Below are 15,910 nucleotides of genomic sequence, written 5' to 3'. Positions count from 1 at the left end.
AAGGGAAAGCTGCCAAATATACTCTAGATAGCTTATTTATAACCTAAAGCTCATACAACGAACATTAAAAATATTTCTTTAACAACAACTAAAAAATGTTAGGTTCGACCTAATAGCGAGAGTTCCCGCGGGTTAATGTCGGGTGCAAGTGTTTTCACCTATTCCCCGGTTATATATTGTACTTTATTAATAAACTTATGTGGTACATAATTATTAGTTGAATGTTACAAAATGGTACAAAAACGGTAGAAAAATATGATGTAACTTTAACAAAAAAATGTTGATGTCGGGTGCAAGTGTCCACCTGTTCCCCGGTTTATACATAGTACTTTAATTAATAAACTATTGTGGTACAAAATTATTTATTGGTATTACAAAAAGGTACAAAAATGGTACAAAAAATATGATATAACTTTAACATAAAAATGTTTATGTCGGGTGGCAAGTGTCCACCTGTTCCCCGAATTTATACATAGTACTTTATTAATAAACTATTGTGGTACAAAATTATTTATTGGTATTACAAAAAGGTACAAAAATGGTACAAAAATATGATATAACTTTAACATAAAAATATTAATGTCGGGGAACAGGGGGACACACGTCTTTCTCTCATTAAGTCCACCAATCCATACTATCGATGTTGTACGTGTTAAGGAGCTACTACTAATAATAATAAGACATACAAATCTATGCTAATTTCAATAGTACAGGTGTCAAAAATATGGAAATTTATATATGACTTGGTAAAACGTCAAAGTTTTTTATAAGCAATTTTGAATACTTTGCACACTGGCGTCTAATTTAGTTAGTTCCATCTTTTTTATTTATGTATTTTCCACATAATTTACCATTTTACAGTACATAGCAATATATTCATAGAAAGAAATGTTTATAGTAATAATAATAGCAATAATCATATAAAATATAGTTTTAAAGTTCAGAAGATAGTTATTAATATTTTGTAAACGTTTTCAAGTATAATTATAAGTGATAAGCAACAATTTTATTAGACTCTATTTCTCATACATGGAGAAAATACAGTGTTTTGTATTCTTCATTTTAATCCTCACTATTGATCTCTTCTTCTATGTGCCCTCCTTAGCCACTCATTACGGCCCTAGTCGTGTTAGTGGATTGGTCCAGTCAATAGTAGAATTGTTTGATAGACATATTTATACCTGAAATAATATCACACCACATTATGCAAGTAATGGGATTAGCCAAGTTAGGCTCACACTAGAACACAAAGCTATAAGACTTCGAAAAAATTTACTAAAAACATATTGTTGAAAAGTAACTGGATGTAAAAGAAGATAGCAGTGGTTTTGTCTATACATTCCAGTTGAGCCCTACCGAACCGAAATCTTAATCCTAGTCTGCGATTTACACTGCAATGTGTCTTTGAAAATAACGCTATTAGAAAAAACAAAAGTTTCAACGATTTTTTGTCATCTGCAAGTTCGTGACTTCATATGACTATTGCAATTCTGAGGGTATAATTTTGAAGGACTTCGATTTCACCAAGTCTACTAAAGAAATTAGGTTAACCTCAAACAGAAAAGGTATAGAAGACCAAAGTACTGGCAGATTATAATTTCGTTTTTTGTCACTTAAGGAAATAAGTTTGAAAGACTTGACCAATTATTCATAACCTTGGTTTACTTCTTGTTGACACACTAATTCCAGTTTTAGTTTTTTAAAACTTCATACTCTTTTTCATCGGTTAGTTATCAAGATCCAACGTCAAAGATGTTCCATTGATATTGATCTCTTTAGGAAATATAATTTTATTAAGGAGAATATTTTCATCTCCCACATTACTTGTTAAGTTTAAATCTCTACTGATAAAAATCCATCTAAATACAATTTATGTTTAATACTAAAACATTGTTGAGTTGACTTATTCACTGATATCGCCAGAGAACATACAGGCTTAAACTTCCGTAATTGGTTATAGAAAGTCATTAACATAAAGTATAGATAATACGGGAGCCAGATTTGAAGACTTACTACGGATCATTTTGGACCCGAGTAATATTTTAAGAGAATTCATATCAATTTAAGGACAATTTCTTCAGTGGAAACTATGCGAGGACGATTCTTATGTTCCGGAACATGAATGATGTCCCCGTCGAACTTGGTTCCACTTTGGTGTTTGTACGACCAGTGCTTTGGGCAGAGTATGTACGAGGAAGGGTTTTATTTTCAATTTTTTCTTTGATATCTTTATAAAATTTCCAGCATCTGTAGTTGGCAGTATGGGTTTCGCCTCAGTTAACACATATAGGGATGTCGGTATTTTGTTTGAACACTCCAAGTGATATGTTGTCATATGCATTTGACACAAATCGGGTCTGTTTGAAAAAGTTTCTATTTGTATGCCTGAAATGCTTACATCGGTTATACTGAGTTATATCTCGAGATTTCCCTTTCAGTTCAACACATAACAGCATAGCATAACCTAGTTAGTATGGATATTTCACTATCTTTATCGTTATTTTCTAAGGAAACCATGTACAGTAGGATGTACATTTTATCTTTATATCATAGACGATCTACCTGTTTTACTGGAAATCCAAGAGATACTAATTGAGGTGGTCTACGCAAAGGGGGCAAGTAAACAACATGTGTTTTGAGAAATCTGAGTTAAAAAAGAATGTGAATTGAGAAGTAAAATAAATTACCAGTCTGTGTCCAATTTATTCATAACGATTTGGGAAAGCAGAACATACAAGAACGCCTTGAAAGTTTAATATTAAATTAAATTTTCTCTGACGATGTACTTATAACAGATCAAAAATATGTAAGGTTAAGTCTGCAAAGTATTTCTACCAATTGAACCAAGGAGAAACTTTGGGAAATTAACAATCAGTTTCCAATTTCACGGAGTTCAACAATTAAAGACACTTTGAAGCGTGTTTCTTTTTAGGCTGTTGATTTTTACGGAATACAATAAAATATCATCATTCATCTTTCATTATCATCATCATTAAAATTAGGTCTGTCAAATACAAGTGGCCGTATGAAAAATTCAATTTCGTCCTATTTTAATATAGTATACTTCTAAACTTTTTATCTAATGACCTATTGATGAGACTTCTAAGCATCGTTGTAAATTGTCGAGGTTAGAAGAAAGATTTACCTGTATTAAAAGCTGTGGCGGTCAGCCCAGTATCTTAGATAAATGTGTGTGTGTGTGTGTGTGTGTGTGTGTGTGTGTGTGTGTGTGTGTGTGTGTGTGTGTGTGTGTGTGTGCGCGCGCGCGCGTGCGCGTGCGTGTGCGTGTGTGTGAACGATAATATTTCCTCGCGACTGGACTGGCACCAATTAAGATGGATTGGCGGTTCTATGGAGTATTTACGATTAATCGGTGATGGGATGAGTATACCATAATTAATTGGTATATTTTGATTGAATTATTTGTTACTTCCAAATTTTAATTTAAGCAATCAAGGCTGGCTGGAACATAATACTCCTGATCCCGAGACCTCTAGAGATTCCGTGCATTGTCTACTAATTACGGATGGGATCGAACCTGACCAATAAAGGTTTCTAAAATATTTAATATCCAAATCATGATAATAAACAAGAACCAGCCAATAATTACGACTCTCCTCTGTAAAGGTTACTTGCTAGTTACACGTTTATTGTCGCAAAGCCATAAATACGGTGTTAACATCTCAGTGATTTTTACATTATTTGTCCCACAGGACGTTTTAAATATCAAAAGAATAACTGTGATAGATATAGTGACGCATTTTTTTTAAACACATTTTATTACAAACCCGGCAGACTAATAGAAGATGAAGCCTATCACACATTTCTAGACCTAAAGTAGCCAAGACAAAATAAACTTCAAATTGAATCGTATTATGTAGAGTAAGTTCTCTTGATTTGGTATTATAAATTAACACATTTTTACAGTATTTTATTAACAGCATCTAATTAGCTGGATTTTACAGTAAGTGAATACACACACCCACATACTCTCTCTCTCTCTCTCTCTCTCTCTCTCTCTCTCTCTCTCTCTCTCTCTCTCTCTCTCTCTCTCTCTCTCCCTCTCTCTCCCCCTCCCTCCCTCCCACCCACACACACACACACACACACACACACACACTGTGACATTCAACAACACAGATTCTTACAAGGTCACTCATTAAAGATTAACGTGGTGACAGGCCTGTTCACATGCAGTCAGTATTAGCACCACATAACTGTTTTGGTCTTTATATTTTTAGTACATTTTAACATTTTATCACTATTATACATTTGGCGCCGTAATTAAGGACCTCTACACAGTCCACGAGAATTTTTTTTCAGGTTTCGCTTCACATTTGGCTTACAAAACTAGAAGATCGCCGGCCTATGATTGAGATATCACTTTAAATTTCGCTGAATAGACTGTACATACAGTTGGAGGAATTTAGCTGTGCTCATAGGGCCCTAAATACTACCCTTTCAACTAATAAACGCTATCTGTGTGGCGGGTTGCGTTTACGTACTAGCCGCTGAGATGAAGGCGTAACAATCTCTTTAACGACTTTAAACTCACGATTTAGATTTGCAGATTAGTATTGACAAATACGTTATTTTCAAAAACACGTTAAACAACACTATAGCAACTGAAAAACAAGGATAAGTCCTATTATTGCTATTATTTGGTATTCTCTTATTATTTAATTCCACCACAATCAGCACTGTCACAAAACAGACTGATTTTAGCAAATGTAATGAGTTATTTGGGTCATTACGATTCCTGAAAGGAGGGTTTTACCCATGAGTCACAGGAAATGTTTTCGGGACGCAGCCCATAATGCTACCCCGCCACCCCTCCCGCCTATAACCACACACTCAAGGTCACGCGCACAGCTAAAGTCCTCGAACTTTTTTTGTACGTTGGTTGCAAAAAATAGTACAATTTTCTAATCACTTAAAATAAATAAATATCTCAGAAGCTTTGGAAAATAAAGTTACAGTTCTAATCTAATACTACTTATTTTTTGTTTAAGCATAGGTCATTTTGGAAATATTACTTGGCTTTTCTAAGTTATTTCAAAAAGAAAATTATCTTTAGTATTTTAAAATGTTTACATTTATTTATTTATTTATCAACGGTAATACAACCTTATTACGATAAGGATATAAAGATGGCAATATAAATTATAGAAAAACAATACAAGGGTTATCAATAAAGAACAAAACAATAACATGTTGCAAGCACGACAACCAACAATAAGCTCAATCAATAAGCAAACTTAATAAACAAAACACAATTCAATAAATAGAGGTAATACGAGAAAAAATAATAAAAAAAATAATAACAATAACAGTATTAACAATAATAGCAATAGCTAACATAACAATGACAATGAAACAACGTTAACAATACATAAACATAAATCAATAAGTAAAGCTTTGAATAATAATTTAATTTATTTAACTACGGAGAACTTCCATATTTAGCAGATGAAGTATAACAAAGGCTGACACAAAAAAAAAAAAAGTGATCTAAGAAATCAAAGATCATAAACATCCACGTTAAAAACTAATACAATATTAATGGCAGCAGAAACAAAATTATGTTGATTTGAATTCCATGTTTTTGCTAACATTTTTAGATTTGGCCACAATATATTATCTCATAACAAGAAAACAGAACGACCAAAGACATAGAGTATTAAACGCATCGATAAGACAATATCAATAACAATATAATAGGTAAATTATTAAAAAAAAAACAATAATATATAATAAAATTAAAAAACCCAACAATAATAATATTAAAACAACAATAATAATATCAAAAACAACAATAATAATATCAAAAAAAACAATAATAGATGATCACAAAAAAAAACAGACAACGATATAGCAAATATTAACAATGAATAAAATGCAACTAGCTGTTGTTTACCCGCGGCTTCGCACGCGTCCTTAAGGCTTTAGTGCCCGTAATATTTCTTTGCCTTCAAATAGTGTTTGGGATATTTTAAATATACAAACACTGTTTTGGTGAATTGCAGTTTATAAAGTGCAGGCGCTTTGATAACTTTTTATATCTTTCAGTACAGCTGGTGGTTAGTTACATCAATGGGCATTTGCTCATAAACCTTTACAAAATAGAAAAATTATACAAATTTGCATAAGTGATCGGTCCAATAGTTTCTGAGACTATAAAGGATCAAACACACAAACATTCAAAAAAACACAACAGTCATTGTGTGCCGCCCACCCGAATATAACCCACCCTAAGTTACGATACGCACAAAAGCAACCACACATCATATAACCCCTAAACAGAGACCCTCCCAAACACACACTGACACACATAAATAATACAATACACTATAAATAAAAAATATTTATTTATTTACAAATACATTAATTATATACCACATCATGATAAAAACCTACCCCCAAACCATCGAAACCATTATATAGAAAAATCTTAAAGGACATGGTTAAAACAAAGTACAACACCCTTAATACCCAAAAACCTATTAAGAGATATGATCAAGGGGCTATACAATCGAACAGTCCCAGCTAAAGCAATCAAGTCATTTATTTAGCCGACAATGATGGTCACTGATGCCCAGGCATATTAATAAGCCTAGTAGTAAAGGATGAGAGTTTTATATTGTTTTAGATACTTGATGCAGAAACTTTGGGAATTTCATCATTAACAAAAGTGGATATTCCCTGTGATCCCTCGTGAATGACTTCATTAACGAACATACCATGGGGCCTGTACTATCTTTTCGGAGAACTTTAGATTGGAAACGCTGTAATAATAATCAAAATTTGATGTAAAGAATGCAACTCAACAACCTCCCCACATTGAATTCCGTTACGTCCGAGATGGTCCTTAGAAACCAGACTATGTACAACAACAGTTTGCCTTCTCTTCCTTTCTATTGATAAATGGATATGTTCCCAAAAAGACCAATTTAGTTTATTGAAAATTTTGATTATAATTGAGCCTTTAGTTCCATATGTGTGGTTTCCCAAAAGTCAAGCGTTCCTAATCCGAGATGTACACAACCCCCAGATAATTACTAGCTTCATTTCTTTGAGTAAATTTGAAAATGTTGTTTAAAAACACTGGTGTACAGTGTCCAAAGTTAATCAACGTAAATAAATGTGAAGTGAAACAGATTTAGGTTTCATTCATTCAACAACTTTAATTCAATATTCTCAAAATATCTCCACCAAGTTTTAAAATTAAAGGACCGAAGTAAAGTTAAAAGTACAAAAAGCCAAACTGTGATAGAATTTAAGTTAGTTTGTAGATTTGTGATGCAAAAACATGGTTGGAGTGGGATGGCCAGTAAACGGCAGTTGTCAACGCGCGAATGTTGCTGTCAAAAGAATTTTGATTAGATTGGAATGTCTGGGTGCATGAAAATTAAGTACAAAGAAACACAACAAAAGCAACTAGGTCCTATGTACAACATTTTCACCCCCTGAGGTAACACCAGCAACACCATATTTTAATATCAATCATTCAGATCTAAAGACAATCCATCACAAAACTTGATTTGAAAATAACCTTTCGTTCTAAAAAAAAATAAGATTTTAATAATGTTTGTAAACAGTGTGAGTAGATGACTTTTTTTAATTTTAAAATAAAGCCCTACATCCACAACTTTTGTCAAAGAAAGGCTTAAAAAGGCTTGTGACTCACAAATCATTCATCACAACTCAACTCGAGAAATAGCCTTTGCAGAAACAAAATTTTCTTGATTCTAAATCTTTCTTGCCTTATTATATTTGCTACTCTATGGACTTTGTTCGATATTGGAGTGGTGGTTCTACTCTGAAACCAAACTGATGAATGTGGGTTGGGAATTAAATTGCATTCAGCTTTATAAAAACACTGAAAGAGGAGGTCGTTTTTTTAAAAAAAATAACTTTTCGAATAAAATTTAGAAGGTATAGGTAGTCAACTGATTGGCCTTTAGGACAATACTAACTTTACTTTTTGACATACTACTACTTTACTTTTTGACTTAGAATTACTTCATATATTACTATTAATATTACTTCGTTTTGGGGGAGGTTTCTTTCCCTTTTCCCTGGCTTAGGAACAACAATAAATTGAGAGAATCTTGAGTTGAGCCAAGCCACACCTTCCAATTGTGATGGGAAGTATTTCATGATCAAATAAAACAAAAGCCTCAAAATAGATCATTAAATAATAACGAAGGTAAAAAGAGTAAAAAATGTATGGCTTTCCCTAGGAAGCTCTTGTAGTAAATCTCTAATACCTGTTTATTAAACACAGACTCATAAACCACCAGTCAACCAGAACCAGGGGGAGAACCAGGCCAGTAACAACCAAGTAACAAACCCCCAAGGGGCAGCGGGCAGGAGGGAAAACCAGGGAGGGGTTCAATCGCGTCCCAGGGGGGCAGTGCAGTGGGGGGGAGGGGGCCTTTATTGTTTGGGCTTAAGATTTTTAAAAAAAATCTCATAATATCTATCACAGATGGTTTAAAAAGAAGGAGAAGGAGGGCCAATAGGTAGAGAGAGTTGGGTAGGGGTGAATCAGAACTTCCTTTAAACAACATGTCTAAATTATCAAAGAGTTTTTATCCCTACATGGTATGGGTAAAGTAAAACAACCAAAAAAAAATGCAGAAAATCAGCAAAAAAAAAACAAGGCGCAAACAGAAATCAGTTTTTTCCCCTTTCCCTTTTTTCCCCTCCCCCCTTTCCTTTTTCCATCTCAGATCTGTTACTAACTTTTTTTTTTTTCGTTTTGTCGTTTATTTTAATTCATTTTTTTTTCTTCGACTACTTTTTTCTTTCTCTTTCTGTTTCTCTTTTTTCGTTTTTTTTCTTTTTCTTTTTTTTTTTTTTTTTTTTTTTCTTTTTTACTCTTTTGTCAGACAAAACGTTACTTTTTTTTACTTTTTCTTTTTTTCGTTCGCCTTACTTTTTTTTTTTTTTTTGTTACTTTTCATTTTTTTATTCCGTTTTCGTTTCACTTTTTAACCTTTTTTCTTTTTTACTCTTTTCTTTATTTTCGCTCTCGCGCTATTTTTTTTTTATTACTTTTTTTTTTTTTCGTTTTCTTTTTTTCACTCTTTTTTTTTTTACATCTTTTTCTCTTTTTTTTACCATTTTTCGGTTTCGGCACTTACTACTGTTTTTACTTTTTTACTCTACTTTTTTCGGTTTTTTTTTTTTTTTTTGTTTTTTTTTTCGTTTTCTTTCTTCTTTTATTTCGTGTTTTTTTGCTTTTTTTTTTTTTTTTTTTTTTTTTTTTTTTTTACTTTTTTCTTACTTTAACTTTTTCTTTTTTTTACTTTTTTTTCTTCGCGCGTGTTTTCCTTTTTTTTTTTTTCATTTTTCTTCGCCCCCAAGGAAACCACTGGTTTAGATATTAGGAGGAATGGATAATTGGGGGCACATGACTTGCGGGTTATCTTTTGTGCTTCGTATTTGTGTGTACTTTTTCTCTCCATAAAAGAAATAGTCCTGTGTTGCTTGGGTCAGTTGGGGGGATGAAGTGTGGACGATCAATTTCTGATCCGTGGGTAAGTGCCTGTCGTGATACCACCAACCAAAAGCCCCGCCCCCCCATGCCGAAAAAAAAAAAAAAAAAAAAATAAAAAAAAAAATATAAAAAAAAAAAAAAAAAAAAAAATAAAACCTATAAACAAACAAACATTCAATAAACCAATAATCCTATATATTCCCCATACCTCAAAAACAGACACACATTCCCCCACAAAAAAAAAAACCACGAAAAAAAACCCAAAATAAACCCCAAACCAACAAATAAAACAAACACCCAAAACCCAAACTCAAAACAACCCCCCACAAAAAAATCAAAACACAAAAACCACAAACCAACACCCAAAAAACAAAAAACAAAAAGAACCAAAAGACAAAAAAACAATAGAAAAAAAAAAAATAACCCAAAAAAAAAACAATACCACCTCCCCCCAGAAAAACACCAAAAACCAAACCAACCCCCCCACAACCACAACCCAAAAAACCAAACCCACACCTCCACCCAACACTCCCCACGCCAACCAAGCCAAAACCCATAACACCAAACCCCACAACCCACCCCCCAACCTCCCACCCACCCATAAACAGATTATAGAAGACCAAACAACCAAAACCAAAAACAAAAAAAAAAGTCACCCCCAACCAACCCCAAACGATCCCCCACAAACCCCATACAATTGCCATCATGCACATATACCCCCCAAGAAAAACCCCCAACACAACCCAAACCTAACACAAACATACACGTCCAAAATAGTGGCCATATACTATTCTCCGATACAACGAGAAAAGAAAGCGAGAGGGGAGGAAGGATGGACGAACGTTGCGGGCGCGAAGTCGCGTGGGGTAAAGCGGCCGGGGTACGGGCGTGAGAGGGGAAAGCGGGGAAGTAACGGAGGCCGGACGTATATGAGCAAAATATGGATATATATGCTTTATGCATAATATTTGCTACTGCTAGATGCACGCTGCTTAATATATATTGGTGGGTAGGAGTAATAGATAAATGTAATATATAAATTTTATTGTCCCCAATTTTGTTGCCACAACAACAACAATGAAAGGATCAATACTATTTTGCCACAACGAAAAAACACACGTTAAGACCAACTCCCAACCTAACCCCCCCCTAACCTAAAACCCCTCCTGCTCCGCCCCGACTCCATCCAGGAGGGACCGGCCACTGACCTTGAGGCCGATAGCATTTCAAAACTCCCCACACCCCCAACACACAAACTTTACCCGCCCATCCAAGAAGGCAGGGAGATTTTTCCCTGAACATTAATAAAAATTTTAAAAAAATAATATTATACCCCACAGCACCTTTAACCCAGCGTTTAGTACTATTAATTTTCCTTCCTCTCTCTTCCTCCTCATTTCCATTTCCTCTCTTGTTTAAATTAAATAGATATATTAAGACCTTAAGAAAACTGTCCATTTAAGTATTATTCCCACTAATAAACCACGGGTTTTCCACAGCAACCAAATCCAATCCAATCACCACAATCAACACCATACACCCATCAATCACGTGTCCAGTTTGTGCCTTTAATATAATAAATTTAATTTATATTAAGATAAATTATTCTAATTACATGTATTCGATAAAGAAGGAAAAGATTTATTATTTAGATTCAATTATATTTAAAAAAACATATTTATTTTTAATTTTATTTTTATTTTTTTCGATAAGGTGAGGGGGTACGTTTGCCCTAAATAATTTTACAGGAAATTTTCTATCTTACCATTTTTCCTTTTCAAATACAAAATTGAAGAACTATTGATTGAGAGGAATACCGTAGAGAGGATGATCGGACGACAAATCAAGAGATGAAAACACAACAACAGACATCCTAGCAATGACATATAGTTAGGAGAAATACCTCCGTAACAAAGAAATCAAGAAGATCTGAAATTTTGTTGGGATCTGAAGGACCAAAAGGTTGGTTCCCCTAGGTAGATACGTAACTCAAGTGATTGTCATTCCTTGCAATTTAACAAATTTTCCAACCTCTAGGGTTAATCAACCTATGAACCCCACATGACATGTTTGGCATTAAGTCCACCCCCAGCTACTAAACGAGGCCCGAAGTTTCGAAAAATTTCGTTGAATTGAAGTTGGTAATAAATTGTGCTCGGGGACAGTAAACACCAGATAATTAAGTGGTCCCATCCAGTCCCAACCACATGCTTGTACATTGAATATGATCTTCTTGAAATCTAGGTCATTCATAGATGTTTTATTTGTTTTCTGATTTAGCACAGCGCTACCCTCCATGCGCCAGTATTGTCAGGTGGTTTGTAGAATAAAAGTAAAAGTTTGGGATTTTGAAAAAATTTAAGTTTGTAAAGTGGGTCTTCAGAAATTAACATAATATCTATTTTGTGTAATTGAAAAAAAAGTTGAATATCGTGGCCATGTCGGGCCAAGCCATTGGCGATTCCAGAGCCAATCCTATAATAAATCTATTCAATTAATAAGTTATTGATACGACAGGTTGTCAATAGGTTAATCATCTGTACCTAAATGCAGGGCATGTTGTAGACATACTCATTACGGAACTTAATTAAAAAAACCATCAATTAATTGAATCAGATGTGAGATTTGCTCTACCTTTGAATGACCTGATGCCACACCCCCCAATCAAGCAGTAAGATAAGGTTGGGTGATACTGTTGAGACTGATTACCTTTTTGATTTTGAGTACTAACAGATATAGGTCTATCTACTTTCTCATCCTTGCACTGGAGGATGAGTGTCTTTTTATTACGCTGGACTTAGGAGGTGGGGAAAAGCCTTTTTCCCTTAATACTTTTGTAAATAGAGCACACCTTTATAGTTGGCTGGGTGCTCAACCACCACATAATACACATTTGAGGAGAACATTTATCAGATTTTATTACAGCTGCTAGTATCATGATCTGAGCCGCATTTTACACAGCTTTTGGTACCGGCAGTAAGCCTTTTGTGCCCAAACTTTGACACTTTTTGCACTGCACCACATCTTTACGTATTTGTAAGGGGGCTCAAGTGACAATTTTGGCATTGAGTAGTGAATTCATTTTTTACAAATGTCTTTGTTTGTTTGATGCTGTCGTCTAAGTCTAACAAACAAAATTGACAGTGGATCTATTTAGATAATGCAACATCAAAGGTTCGACACATTCCTAACTTGAGGTTTATAATCTTTATAGCTGTTTTTAAATTTCTGGGGTTCCGTAAGAGAAGTAGCATATTCTATAAAGCACTACTCTATAAGCTCCAGTCAACGCCCTTTATTTGTGTTATGTAATGGAAGTTTACTTTCCATGTTAGTTAAATGTTTGAATAATGCGCGGTAGGCTTCAATATCAACCAGAGTAAAATTTTTACTTTTATCTCTAGCTATGCATTTAAATGAATATGACTCTTTTTTTAATTACATGTTCAATGTTAACACATCATTTTAATTATGTGTACAATGTTGGGGTCAAATATAGGTTGAGGCCCTCAACTTCGCCTACATTTGTCGTCATTCATCGTTCTTCGTTCAGAGCCTAGGTTGGCGTTACTCAGCATTTCAAATCTGTTGTGCAATTCAATAGGTCTAGCAGCTGTTTTTGCAACGTACTCTGTAGGTCTACAAGGTTTTCCTTAACAACTAAAAAACGATTGGCTGTTTGACAAATAGTCTATTTTGTTTTCCTGTTGTTTTGCGATTTGCCACTCGTTTTTTTTTTTTTTTTTTTTTTTTTTTTAGTTTATTATTTGTTTGTTTTTTATTTTTAAATTTGTTTTTTTTTTTATATTTTTTTAATTTATTTTTTTTTTTTTATTTTTTTATTTTTTTTTTTTTATTTTATTTTTATTTTTTTTTTTTTTTATTTTTTTTTTTTATTTTTAGTTTATTTTTTTTTTGTTTTTTTTTTTTTTTTTTTTATTTTTTTTTTTTTTTTTTTTTTTTTTTTTTTTTTTTTTTTTTTTTTTTTTTTTTTTTTTTTTTTTTTTGATATTTGACATCGTCATTAGAAATAGATTTTCCTGAAATGATGTTCAATGTTTGCTTATTAGAACAAAAATTGTGATCATTATTCATGTATCAAAATTCCAAACAGTTAATTGAGTTGTTTGAAGGGGCAAATTTTAAGTTGTCCATTACCCTACCACTTGAAAAACTACTAAAAGTAAACAACACTGAAAACAATTAAAGTTAACGGGTAAGGTTAGTTGTAGGAAAAGTACCTGGAAAAAAAAAGGATTACGAAAAAAATCTAACATTTTTCACGTAACTTAATGAACAAAAAGTGTTTTAAGAACTTGTGTCTAATTATTATGTTTTACAACCACTAATTGGGTAAAAAAACTACATTTTAAATTAAAATAAAAGGACACAACACTAGTCAGAATTATAACACTGACCTCACTAGAAATATTATATAAAAAATATATTTTTTTGTCGCATTATATTGTTTACAAAGAACAGCCTGAATAAAAGCATTTGAAGGATCACTCTTTCCACTTAATAACATATGTTTTTTTTTTTTGCTTCAATGCATTTCTATACGGGAAATTTCTGTAACCAGTGGGGCGGAATTCCTGAACTCGGTAAAGGGATAAAAAGTATGCCTATAACCTTCTACAGATCAAGACGAACAAATTTAAAAAAAAATTAGGCGAATCCGTCCAGCGATGTTTGTGAGTGATGTCTGTTACACCACCCCACAACGAACAGTTGCATTTTATATATTAAGAAGTGAATACAATAACGATAATAGCAGAATATAGCAACAATTAATACTAGTATGAATACAAAATTTTGCTAGTATATAATAAAAGAATAATAACCACTAATAGGCACAATAACAAAAAACAAACATTCACCGGGAACCTGACTCTGGATAGATTCTCATATGAGTCGCAGATTGTCTGTCATCAAAGAAGTCGAACTGGCGACACAGCTGTTTCCCAGTCATTAAAACGTAGACAGAGGACCGTGCAATGATGTAGTTGTGAGGTGGCGAACCGACCAAAAAACAGGTTTACATGAGCGGTCAATCTTGAAGCACGTAGATCAATGCGACAGAGTAGTCAGAACAATCGACCGTGCCACGACACTCCACCATAGGAAAAGAGCATCAGCTTGTTGTCCTTCTAGTAGACAGAGGGAGAAGTCCAAGAGAGGCCTCACAAGATCAATGGTACCATCAAAATAGATGTTGACCCTCCTAACACGACAGCTCGGACGAAGCGTCGCTGGATCCTGTCTAGACATCAATGTGATTGTGTTTTGATAAGGAGAATAGCCAGACAACAGAACAGTATTCAAGTATAACTCCTTACCAAGTGACTTATATAGTGATATCTCAAGGAAGCGCCACAATGCCAATGAACCACTCCTGGAAGCTCTTAGTATGATGAGTTGAGCATTCGTAGGGTCTTTTGCCCGCAGATGAAGATCAATAATGCTTATCAGTGCTAAGATCTGCATGAGAAGACGACACCGTTCACGGACAGATTGTACTCGAGATATGAACAGTTCATTGAGCACCGTAGACAGACACCACAAGAGGTTGGGCAGAGCGAGTGAAAGAACCAAGTTGAACATTTGGCGCATTTATCTCATAGCGTTAGTGATGCACCAGTTCTCAATTAAGCATAGTTCATCTGCAGTCCTCTCAGTGTCGAGAAAGGTCCCTAATAGCACGGAAGACCTTGACATCATCCGCAAACATTAGGCATACAAACATTTAATGACTTTGACCAAGTTCATAATATAGAGATTGATGAGAAAGGGGCCCAGGCGTGACCCCTGAGGACACCAAAGTGGCGGTGAAAGGTCTTTGATAGGCGCCAGCGAAACAAACTAGGAAGTTTCTATCATTTAAGTAGGGAGTGAAAACCAAGAAAGTAGCTGCCACATATACCATAACCGTGAGGTTTGGCCAGTAAGAGGCCCATGACTGATAGCATCAAAAGCTTGCTAAAATCAATATAAACACTATCGAACCTGGACGCGCACTGGGGAGAAGGCAGACAAAATGTAATCCACCTAAATCAACCAAGTTGCTAACTGTTGACCTCTACCCCGGACAAAGCCCCCCCTTGCTGCTGCGGCGCTATGATATTTATTTGAATTGGAAGCTGTCACATAGTCAAGAACTAACTTTCGAAAATCTTCCCCAAACTGGCTGAATAGCAAGAGTTTTGGTAATTGTTGGACATCAAAATAATCAGACGACTTATGAATCGGCACAAGTAAAACAGCTCTTAAGATCCCATCAGGAATATACCATCCTCAGGTAAACTTAATGAAGATAACTGTAAGTCTGAGGCGCAATAATTGGGAGCACAGAAGCGCAAAGGGACGGATGGAGGAATCAAGTCAGCCCAGTTCCCTTGGAAAGTA

The sequence above is a fragment of the Homalodisca vitripennis genome, chromosome 2 (genome assembly GCF_021130785.1).
Source record: "Homalodisca vitripennis isolate AUS2020 chromosome 2, UT_GWSS_2.1, whole genome shotgun sequence".
Taxonomy (NCBI): Eukaryota; Metazoa; Arthropoda; class Insecta; order Hemiptera; family Cicadellidae; genus Homalodisca; species Homalodisca vitripennis.
Note: the sequence above shows the minus strand (reverse complement) of the source record.